Genomic DNA, 11,930 nt, shown 5'->3' with positions numbered 1-11,930 from the left:
CTACTCATTTTGCGAACTTGTATCCCGTGTGTATTTCGTGAAGACCTTCGTGAAGAAAGATGTTTACGGCTCATTTTACGAAACTCTCTCCAGGCAATTGTTGTTACAGGAACACATCGGTATGTATAGATTAAATGGGAGCTATACGCCGGTTGCAGAGTTCGATGAGCTTCGAGGGGTGGAATGTCTAAAACTTATAGTTTGCACACGTTGGATATTTGGCGCTACATGTTTACCAGTGATAAAAAACGGGACGACTTTCAGGATTGTCTGAACCAAAAACCGCCGGGTGTGGGGCGCAGGATGACATCAAGAGCGGTACCGGTAACGACACATTTGCAGTATGAAAACCACTGATTTGAAGTAGTATTATAGAAACCGCGCTACTTAAAGCAAAGCCATAGAAGTGTTGTTTGGCGGGTTCAGATATAGCGCACCGCAAGATGTGGGCGAAGCAGTGGAAGTCAAAAATGTTACCGTTGAGCTTCTCCGCAGTCCTTTTCTGCATTGAGGAGAAGCTGAAGTTTTAACCGTCGGCTACGTCATCATCAGTTTGAATGCTAGCGAAAAAAATAAAGAAATAAAGAAACAAGAATTGCCTATGGCCTATGCAAATTTGAATCTTTGAATATCACCGGATTCTCGAAGGTTTTGCAGTTGCCCTGACCTTTGTGCTATGCGCCACGAGGTAAATATTTACGCTATCAGGCGCCCTTTCATTTTCCGAAAGGTGGACAGAAGAAATAAGACCAAGAAACCCCTCTCTTCTTACCTTCACATTCAGCGAAGAAGGCAGAGCATTTGATTTGTCCCCAACAATGCGAGCCAGTTACTGCGTCTTTCCTCAAAACTAAGAGATGCTAGAGAGCGTTTAAGACTAGACTGGAAAGTATAGGCTATCTTATTTGTTTTATGCAAGCGGGCTGTTGGCAGTCCTCTTGCTTTTGCTTTATTCTGTCTCTCTCTCTCTATACGACAAAAAATGTCCAATGAGCAAAGTCTGCCATGAAAAATTGAGAAAATATGCAAAATTTTCAACGACGTCATAAAGGGGGGAGGGAGGGGCTAAAAAGGTCTTATAGGTATAGACAAGCTTTTAAAAAAGCAGTTGACATTGTGACTGGCTAATATATACTGTCTGAGTGGGTATAAGATCTACTACACTTCGGTTAGGCGCCATCTCTACAAACTTAACCACGCAAATAAAAAAGAAAGATCAGACAAAGTCGCTTTATCTGACAATTACAACGCAACAGAACGCGGCACTGTTTCGTCACAGACTTATCCCTTCGTCCTCCCGCCGGGACGGGGGTGAATGCGATTTTCCGGGCACCGCTCGCAGATTCCGTAAAAGCCGCGGGTGGAGTCCGGCGCATCGGCACCACTGAATGGACGCTATTTGTCACGAACGTGTAGCGGCATCCATCGGTAACGCGATCACGTTCGCGCTCATCTACCACTCTGACGCTCGAATAAGCGCACGCACGCACACGCCAACATACGCACGCGCACAAACAGCACACGCGCTCTGTATTCCCGGCACCCAAGCTGGTACAGGAGCCTTCCAGGCCGCACACTGTCGATGCGGATCTGTTTCGACGCTGCCCCCTCCGAATGCTGCCCCCCTTAGTTCCCCACGTTGATCCCCTGACTCCCCCCCCCCCCCCCCCCCCCCCAGCTCGTAGCTTGTTGCACGGCCGCGACAGGCGAACAAGGCTCGTCGTTTCACGATGGTCGCACGCCCTATCGGTGGCCCATCTCGAATCACCGGGCGCCCGATAGACATGTCGGGGCACATTTTGTGTGTATCGGGAGGGGGGCGGCCCCACGCTGAGTGACTTATGGGCGCCGCGCCGGCAGCCGCGCGTCATTTGTCTCGCAAAATGTTATCACGCGTCGGCCAGCGCCGGCGCCGCTGTATGCGGTCGCCCGACGCGGTCCGAGTCTTTAGAAGGGATCCACTTTGTTTTGTCGCTTCCTTTCCCTAAGGAGGTCAAGTGAAAGCGATGAGCGCGGATGCTTTTCACTTGGTTTAGTAGATTTTTTTTTTATTTTTTTGCACTGTGACCGGACATAAGAGAAGCCTCTTATTTAACACCGTTGTGACATCAGGCTGGTTCCTTTTTAAATTTTTAGGCCGGTTATTCATGCTTCTATAGACACATACGTTTAACATTTTTTTTTTTTTGGGGGGGGGGGGGGGTGCAGCCGCTTAGAACTGCCAGTAAGAAAGATGCTGCTCGCACAGAGAGCTCTACTCTGTCTCGAAAGACCATATACAACTTTGTCAAGGTTATAGTTTCCGCCCTGCTGTTCGAACTATGAAATCTAGACCGCTGGGAATAAATGTAGGCAGCCTGTGAAGCGCTGATATTTTATAAAGAATGCACGATGTTGATCAGTGAACGTTTATTATTTGAAGCATCAAACATGAAGCCGAACGTGCGATTACTTGCCTCTTCCCGTATGTATGGTGATGACTAACAACAGCGATCAAACAAAAGACACGCTGGACAACAGCACTGTGCTAGCGAGTGACAGGGCGTTGTTTGAATCTAAACCCTCTACGGAGAGATCATCATGCCACTGGTCCTTTTCATACTTCCCGCGACCGCTTTCGTACTCACAAGGCTTGTAATCGCGTTACTTCTGCGTAAGAGCACGACCAATGCAGCCTCCCTTCCTATCACCACCACCCACTTTGCCTGTAATCCATCCCCACGCATACTCCGCGCGCACCCTCATGGTTTCCCTCGCACCGTCGGCCTTTTCTCTCCTAACAACTGCAACGCAACAGCCACCATTGTTGGCCCAGCGCGTACCGTCGACGGCCTTTTAGCGGATTGCCGACAGGACGGTACAGGTACACAGAAGAGCCAGAAGCCCTTTTCTTCGGCGGCCAGGACAGCCAGGCACGATAAGTAAAAACACGCAGTGTATAGAACGAGTCCTCCGTTGTGTACACATATACTAGCACAGCAGGGCCATATAATGCGCACGGTGGCCTCAGCAGGAGGGTGGGTGAGGGTGGAGGGAGGTAAATTGGGCGCTGTATGAAGAGAGGAAGCCCACCCACTCACCACCTACAACCCGCGAAACTATGGTGTTTTATACCTTTCTTTAGTCTCTTCTTTTTCCATTGTTATTTTGTATTAGTACTTTTGCGAAGTCCTGTGTACGCAGGGTCCGGTGCAGCTCGTACAGCGGGGTTGTTGCCGCGATGGCGCACAGTCGTTGGCGGGGACTTATGGGCTCCTTTCGTGACCCCGAGGCGTCCATCACGGCTGCACAGAAGTGGCTCCGCAATGGCCACTGCAACAGCGACGGCTCTGGGCCCGTCTATTGATTCGACCCCGCGGCGTCCGCTGAGGGCCCGGGCCATTTCAAGAGGACAGCGGTGACGACATGGGACGGTGACTTCTAGGTTCGGGGCCGGTCTGCGGACGGCACCCTGGGGAACGATGCGGTCTCCGCTCGGCAGCTTCAACAAAACAAAACAGAAAAAAAGGGCGGGAGGGGGGGGGGGGGGTATTGTCAGCAGGAACACTTTTTGTCTCACCCTCTGTCCTCATAGATACTGTGTAACTTCATAAGGCGTGTGCCACAGTTCGGCTGGTGTGTTCCTTAGGTTGGCGCACAGAGGATGGAAGTTTGTTTTGTTAGTTGTGAGCCATTGATGTACAAAGTATATAGCTACACCAATAGCCGCGGCGAGGCAAAGAACATGACACTGACCACGGTGTAAAAAGTAGTTTTTGTTTTCAGATCAAATATTCTTACACCGCGACACTTAAAGGCATACAAATTGTCTTGGGCATCTTATACGAAGTCAGTCATCACTTGGCGAGTAGTAGAGAAACTTTGAAACACAAAGAAAAAAGAAGATCCAAATAATTCTTTCTCTTCTTCAGGTGCTCGACGTCAGGCGGTCTTTAGTGGCAAAAAAACCTTAGCAAGATTTAATCACGTAATGACAAGTGAAACCGCGAATCCGCCGGTGCGCCTGATAAAACGCAGTTTTCCATTCTTTGTCTTGAAGTTGTCTCATAACAGCTGCAGTGACTGACTGCAGCAACGGCGATGACACTGTACGTCGGCCACGAAAAAAACAAGTAATAAGTGAGGAGGAGGAGATTTTAGATTGTCAAATATTTGCTAGCCATAGGCAAGCGACAATCTAACAGACGTGTCCATTGAAATAATTCTAAGATTGGATACGCTGTATGCTGCAAATCTGGTAAATGGAGAACGCATCGTACGAAGTGAATAAGCGACGCTAGATGGTGAAGGAAGTGTATACTGCCAGTGCATGTCTCTTCTGTACTGCGCCATAGCACGCGCGCTTCCCTGGCTTGTCTGCATTCCTCGCGTATACCGCCAATTACACCCCTGCCCATTCACCGATTTCAAACAGGCGGCCATTACGCCGAGGGTACGTTTGTGGCAGGCACGAAATGCTCTTGATTCTAACGACAGGAAGTGGCTTCTATATTTGGGAGCCACGCAAACGCTTTACGCTCACTCTACGGCCTGCATGACTCTTTTCGACGTGGTGTAAGCGACGACACCGCAACGGAATCCCTGCTTGAACGAGCACGGGAGCAATCATCGGCGAAAGACACACGCACGCTTGCTTCTCCACCGTAAGCAGCCGCGCACCCAAAAGCACCCGCTTTTTCACGCACGGGCTCTCGGCCCACCTAAGAACTCGCTGTTTCTATTAGAAAGTGAAACACACAAAGAAAAAGGCGGATAACAAAGCTAAGAAAAAAGAAGGACCACGACTGGTGCAGGACGAGCCTCAAGCGCACCTTGTGCGTATAGCGCAAAGGTCTGGCGCTCTCTCTCCCCAGCATGGACACTCACCGCAGCGAGCATGGTAGACAGGAAGGGGCGCTCTTCCTACGTCACCAATAGCCGTGGTTGCGTGACGGCAGCTTATCCAAACAGCCATGCGCTGTGCTGCCACCGCGCTTACTCAACAAGGTAAACAAGTTGGGAGACCGTCGTTTGCAGCCATTGCCACCGCGCCTCCTCCTGCGTGAGGCTGCGGCTGCCGTAACGGATCGAGCACTGCGCGCTGGCTGGCCGCATGCAGTGCGTTTCGACGCCGCCGAAGCGACAGTCGGCGCATGTGGCGAGTGCACGCGAGGCACTCTACTGTACACAAAGCAAAACCAAAAGATAGAAAGACAGAAACCAAGAAAACGCTTAGACAGGTGAAAGAAAACGCTCTCGAGTAGGTGCGTTTCGAATCCCAGGCAACGCCATCTATCTTTCTTCAGGCCTGTCACGTTGGTTGCAGATGGGTGAAGCCGGGGCGCTGGACCCAGGAAAACGAGAGAGAGAGAAAAAAAAAAGGAAGTAAAATAAGAACAGTCGGGTGTTTCAGCCCGTCGGGTCTTGGGCGATTTCTTGCACTTCCCACCGGTCTGAGAAAATCAGCTGCCGCTTTATAACGCTTTTTGCTTCACCGTTTACAGCAACGTTCGCACTGTTGACACTTACGACCGAGTACTTTTCAAGAAAGGAGAAACGAATCTTGCAGGACCTCTCGCCAGGACCAAGAGCACGTATACGGTATACACACGTGGGATTCAGTCACCTCTCAGAGCAGCCGTATCACAAAATAAAATTACATATATAAGGAGAGACAAAAAGGCCGAAGCGGGGAAAGAGAGAACTGAAAGCGAGAGAGGCGAGTAGAAGAAGCCAGGGGCAGGGAAAACGATGAGCAATCGATGCAATTTGCTGCACGCATGCCCGGCACCACCGCATGGCCAGACAGGGCGGTGAGGAAGAATAGAGGAGTAGCCCTGCCTGGCCGCGAAGCGGGCATGACGAGGCTCTTCCGTTTCGTGCCCAACGAGAGAGACAGACGCACAAAGGCTGTCATTTCGCGGCGCACTCACTGCCTTCTCCACAGATTAGGCTTAGCGCCGGACTTCGGTGTAGACCGTGCCTGGCGAAGTAGACGCGGGCGCCGGTCTCTCCAGGGGCGGCCGCACGGATGGGCAGTCGACTCCGATCGGATTCTTAAGACATGTGGACACGTGTTTGACTTTTGAGCGGAAACGTCGCATGGAAATGGGGGAAAAAACAAAAAAGTGGGGGATGAAATTAGAGTGTGTGAATGCGGCGGCAACATCATCTCCTAAGTGACATGTCATGATGGCCAAGCTTTACCGGCTTCGAAAGGTTTGCTGCATATTTTCGAAATGTCCAGAGGGCGTAGTCGTGCAGGGTGAGAAGTGAATGCAGAAGGTTTCGGTATTCACTCATTACGTCATGCAGTCGGTGAACGCGCGAAGTGAAATAGTTGTCCTGAAAATGTTTGTTGCGAAAATTTTGAGAAATAAGCGAAACTGAGTAATCGTAGGTAACGGTTCCTGAAATTTATTTATGGCAAGGCATAGAACGCCTTTTCCGATACTTAAATTATGAAAAACGCCTGACGTGGAGTCCGGGATTAACGATGCAGTTGCTCTTCGTAAAGAAAACTACGAAGCCAAGTTTTCGAAGCTAAGGGTTACATAGCTGCTGGAAGTCACAGTGAATCTCAAAGCGGAGGAAAATAATGAATTACACAAGTTCCCGTACGGCAAGTAATAATTTACAAGGCACAAATGCAACAACACAAAGAATATAAGAACATGAGATGACATGTATCGCGGGTGCATGGAAGACGAGTTCAAGAGCTGGTTCTAACATGACCTAGCTTAACTACAACGCCATGCCGACATTGGCTTTCATGACACCGTAAATACAGGAAATAGTCATAATGTCTTATGGCCTTAAAGCAGGAAATATTTGCTTCTGTGTACATTATTTATTTTGCTCCTCAATATAATTGCTTTATGAGGGACACTGATTTCTCGAGGCGCGTGCCGAAAAATGGACTCATCACTCTACAGCTTCTCCGCAAGGTACAAGGGCAGTAGGCACGTACATACGTCGACTCCATCTACACGAATCACACCGCAAACAGATTCCGTCGCCGACGGACTCGCATGTCACCGCGTCCAGGACAGGTGCAGACGGGGATGCTTTCGTGACCAAGCCACGAAAACTCCGACTACATGGTGGGAGACTCGGCGGGCTCGGCGAAAGGGAGAAGGGGGGACTGCGGTTTCAGTCGACTTACAGGAAGCCCCATCAGAAAGGTCTCGTGCTCCTTCTCTGGACGACTGGGTCCCTGCTCGCACGGTGACCGCCGCAAAGAGAAGTACGCAGTTACAACCGCGCTGCTCTTGTGTAATGGCGCCATCGGTGCATTTTACGCGCCAAGGAGCGTTTTGTGGCCGTGGCGGCTTACATGTCGCGTGTGGGATTGCGTGATCACCCCGCTTTGAGCTTCGCGAGGGCCGCAGATGGGAAGGTCTGTGGATAGGCGCGTTACAGAACGGCAGGCTGATGACGATGTTGCGGCATGCTCTACTCGCCCATTCCTTGAGTTAACGCAGGAACGAAAGTGTGACATCCTTTGGCTCGAGGACGCGACTGTAATGAGGGCAGATCTCACCTCTTCTGGAGAGCTTGATTTCGTGCTCATGAAGTTAACTGCATAGCCAATTTTTTTTTCGGATGTTTGTGCAAGCGCGTCAGGAAAGCTGCTTCCCTATCACACGTGACGGGATGAGTTGCGAGATGAGGTTTATTGTATAGAAACATTGCACGGGGGCTTCTTCAGCGTAGTTCTGGCGACTATGCTTCTTGGGCTTCGATGAGGCAACTACAACTGGTGTATGTCCTACGACGAGTTATGGCCATAGCCTCATTGCGAGCAATGGAACTAACTTTATAACTCAGTTATCATAGAGCCTTGCTGCCTCTGACTTCAAGCGTAAGAAACTTTCAGTTGGGCTCTTTTTGTTTGTTTGTTTTTTGCCCACAAAGATCAAGTGCACCAGCTTCCAACAACAGATGTTAGGAGCTCCAAAAGAAATTTGGTTTAGGCTAGTTGGTTTATAGCATATATTGATTATTGATGGCGGAGAATTAAGATTGGGACAAAAATACAGATGACAATAAAGGGTTTCATAGTTTCAGTGTGTCTCCTATGTCCCTGTTTTTTGTTTCGTCAATAATTAGTAAACAGATGACAATAGCAGTCGCACAGTCTGATAGCCCACAAGCATTATCGATTATTATACTGAGAGCTCAGCTTTGCCTATTTTTGTTTAATGGCTCCTTCGGATAGCATACAGGTATTGTCCACGAGGCAAGACAAAAGGCTGAACCCCTTGTCTGGGTCTTGACCTCGCATGAGTACAGCAGCAGGAGCAGTTTGCAGTCTCCAACAGGAAAAAGCTAGCTTCAGCGTAATGTACACAACAACAGCAGCATGATTAAATAACTTTTGTAAATAAATACAGATATGAGTATTATTATACTCTGAATCTTACAGAAAAATTATACAAGAATATAATACAAAATCAAACATATCAAGAAATATTCCTTTTGCAATATGCGATGCAATAGTTACACATAAAGGAAAGACGAACAGATGCGATTAAACCAACCTTGCTTAAAGCTATTTTTAGCAGAACCCATTAGAAATGATGAGCATTACACCACAATATGTTTTGATACTCTATTTATTGTGTCCCGTAGTTAGTACAAGACCCATTTATCACAATTGATTTCTGGCGAAAACTGTAACCTCTAGATCTATACTTAGGTATACGTGTTAAAAAGTTCATATTGTCTTTATTTTAGTAAAAATGAACAATCATAGTTTGAGATCACATATGTTCTTTTCGGGGATTATATGCGACTGCGTTCTTGATAAACAACTATTTGTGTCGTTTTCTGTAGGTAAAAATAACCGAGCGGCACGCGACTACAACGCTGTCAGTTTTGTTACTAGTACCCCAGAAAAGTATAATGCCATATACCATAATTATCTCCTTATCTGGGGCCCTTGTATAACAAAACTGACATGGAAAAAGATATCAGTACTGCAGTCGCGTGCTGTTCGGTTACTTCTTCCTACACAAAACGACCCAAATAGTTGTTTGGCAAGAACACAGTCACATATTCCCCCCTAAAAGCCATATATGAAGTCGAACTATTTATACTTATGTTAGGCATACATAATTTGTATATGTATACTTAAGATACTAAAGCGATATGTTCGGTTCTTGTTTACAATGAAAGTTTGGAGTGTCGGCTATAGCCTCCCCGACATTCTCTCTCATATACCCGGAAATATAGGGACTATACAAAAGTTATTTGACTGAACGCGTACGCCAAATTTTAGTTTTCAGCAGTCCCCAAAAAGTACCCTTAAGGAAATGGTAATATTGTTACGTGCTTAGTACGCACAGGGGGATTTATTTACAGAGGGGTTTATCGAATCAGGACCGCGACTACAATCGTGGTCTTGACCACAGTTTTTCTTCTTCCTGTACCGATGCGTCCGACCGTTGATCGTCTTCTTCTGTCGATGTTCTGCGAGTGGGCATGACATTTCCCTCCTCGAGTGTGTGCGTGTGTGTGTAATAGAGAGAGAGAGAGAGGGAGAGGAGTTGTGAACAGGTGTTTATTTGCTGGAGGTCACACCTTAATAGATCGAAGTGTTGCCTGAAAATACTATTTCCAATTTTATGTTTTTACGCAACGCTTCGATCCATATAAGGTGTGACTTCCCTCAAATAAAAACGAATTGAGTTCGCACCTGTAGTCTGTACAAATTGTCTATGAATTTTCGGTTGAATTTTATAGACTAAGTCATCCCTTAAACATTTCCTTTTCTGTACAGACAATTTATAGATCTAGAGGTTTTCTTTATTTTCTCTGCATACAATTTATAGACATAAGACTAATACTCATCGCGTCCCTTTGTGCATATACAATTTTGTATAGACTACACTATGAAGGCTTTAAATTCATTTTTACTATAGAAAATTGATATATCATCTACGAACGAAAATTTATAGCGTCCTTCATTTCCTTTGGTTGTAGATTATCTATAGGGTAAAATCTACATAACGCTCTTAATTTTGTAATTTCATTTCAGCTATAGGCAACCTATAGATTATTCGTACACATATCTAGATACATTTAAAATTCTTGTCTATGGGCTATTTATACTCAAATATACAAAGTTCTTTGTTTTGTCTATACTATAGTGCCTAGAATTGTCTATACACAGTCTATTGCTTGTCTATAGACTTTAAAACACCCTTCTTTTCCTTCTTGTCTTCAGACTACCTGAAGACTGTTTCTTAAATCGAAGCCTATTACTTCCGATTTTCTTTGATCTATTCCAGGCCTCTAGACAGTCTACATAATTGACCCCATAATGACGGTGAAATGACAGGTTGTGTCTGGCAGATGCACTACGACTGTGTTGGGCAGTCATATCATCACATGTCACGCAGCAACTGAGATAGGGGAGGGAGCGACAGGGTTCAAAAGAGGAGGAAGCTCGAAGTATGTTCGGCATACGCCACGGCTCGAATACGTCTTTTGGACTTGGACGCACATGCTGGCCTCTTTCCCTACCCCCACCTTTTCTTTTCCCAATAAAATGGTACTTGACGTTCGGCTGCCTTCCTGCTTCGCTTCTAGCTCATCCAGCATCTGTGAATAAACCCATCTCCCCCATAACACTATTTTATGGAGGTGCTGGGTGCGTCGTCCTGGATCCGCTGACCATTGCTCGCAGCTGACGCTTAGCTGCTTCGCCCCCCCCCCCCCCCCCCCCCCCCCCTTCTGTCGAAAGCCATCGTCATGCGAACATGAGGAGACGCAGACGCAGTATCCTCTAAAAATTCCAGTCGCTTAAGCTTCTTTCAACTAATTCTCTGAGTAGCACGTGACAATATACTTGCAGTTTACAGGCTGTCTGTACCTATGTAAACTCCATAGATTCATTTTATCGTTTTACAGTTCTTAAACCTCCTTTGGTAACTAGCGGACAAAACAATGAGTTTTCTTCTTTGATTGGTATATTATATTTTCAACGCCATTTTCTTCTTTTAAATGTGTATAGTGCGCCGATACTATACTAGACAAAAAACTGCTCTGCATTAGGCATAACTCTTTAGACGCCAGTGCAATTCAACAACTTGTTTTAATAAAACTTGGTGCATATGCTCACGACACAAGGATCTAAAAAGAGAAATGTATGCTACATTGCACTCTGAAGGATTCAAATTGTTTGCTGTGGAACAATTACAGGGTCTCTTTGATGTCTCTCAAGAGGAGAATGGCGAAAGCCTACCCTTCCTCTGTTATCATTTGCACCTGATCGTTTACCACTTATCGGCGTTTTTTTGCAGTACTATATATAACTATAATTAGTTTACAGGAAAGGAATTAAAGGCGCAGCATCTGTCACACTTTCTGCGGCAAGTGTGTTCAAGTGCGGGATTGCAGATGGCAGCAACGCTGGACAAGAACGTATCTTGCGGAATCTCGCGGATTATGACAGATCTCGAGCACAACTCTCGCGCACGGGATTGACATTTCACACCCTGAGAAAGCATCGGCCTGACACCCTGCAGGAGTGGATTGATTCGCCATGGCACATCGCACCTATAGGAACTCTCTGCCACTGTGGCGACCGCTCCTGGATTACTTCAAACAAAAAGAAAGACCTGGTCGCTTTTTTGCAGAACTGACCTGGGGACCTCCAAGCCTTGACGAAGAGTAGAACGGCTCACCTACCTCACCTCCTAGAGCAGCTAACTTGTGAGGCAAGGCCATACCTATTTGTAGCAGAAATAAAAACGTATTAAAAACACACACACACACACACACCACTATGCTTACATCAACAGCTACGTCTACTAGTTACTGCTGCTACTAGTTCTAGAAACCTAGTCATTGTTACCACGAGCACGACTACAATCACTCTGCGGCTGCTGCTATTGCTGCCTCTACAACTACTATTACTAAAACTACACTGTCATGCTACTATT

General features: G+C 46.8%; 1 protein-coding gene across 1 annotated transcript in view; it reads right to left on the bottom strand.

The window, feature by feature from the left end:
• LOC146207723 (uncharacterized) overlaps positions 1-11,649 on the bottom strand; it is a 148,835-nt gene extending 137,186 nt beyond the window's left edge. Inside the window, exon 1 of the mRNA XM_084589899.1 lies at positions 11,632-11,649. The gene's annotated coding sequence lies outside the window, so the exon portion shown is untranslated. The remainder of the gene's footprint in view (positions 1-11,631) is intronic.
• Between the last annotated feature and the right edge of the window lie 281 nt (positions 11,650-11,930).

Source organism: Amblyomma maculatum, chromosome 1, assembly GCF_055883805.1.
Source record: "Amblyomma maculatum isolate TAMU_Amacu chromosome 1, ASM5588380v1, whole genome shotgun sequence".
Lineage (NCBI taxonomy): Eukaryota > Metazoa > Arthropoda > Arachnida > Ixodida > Ixodidae > Amblyomma > Amblyomma maculatum.
Note: the sequence above shows the minus strand (reverse complement) of the source record. Positions and strands in the feature narration are given on the sequence as shown.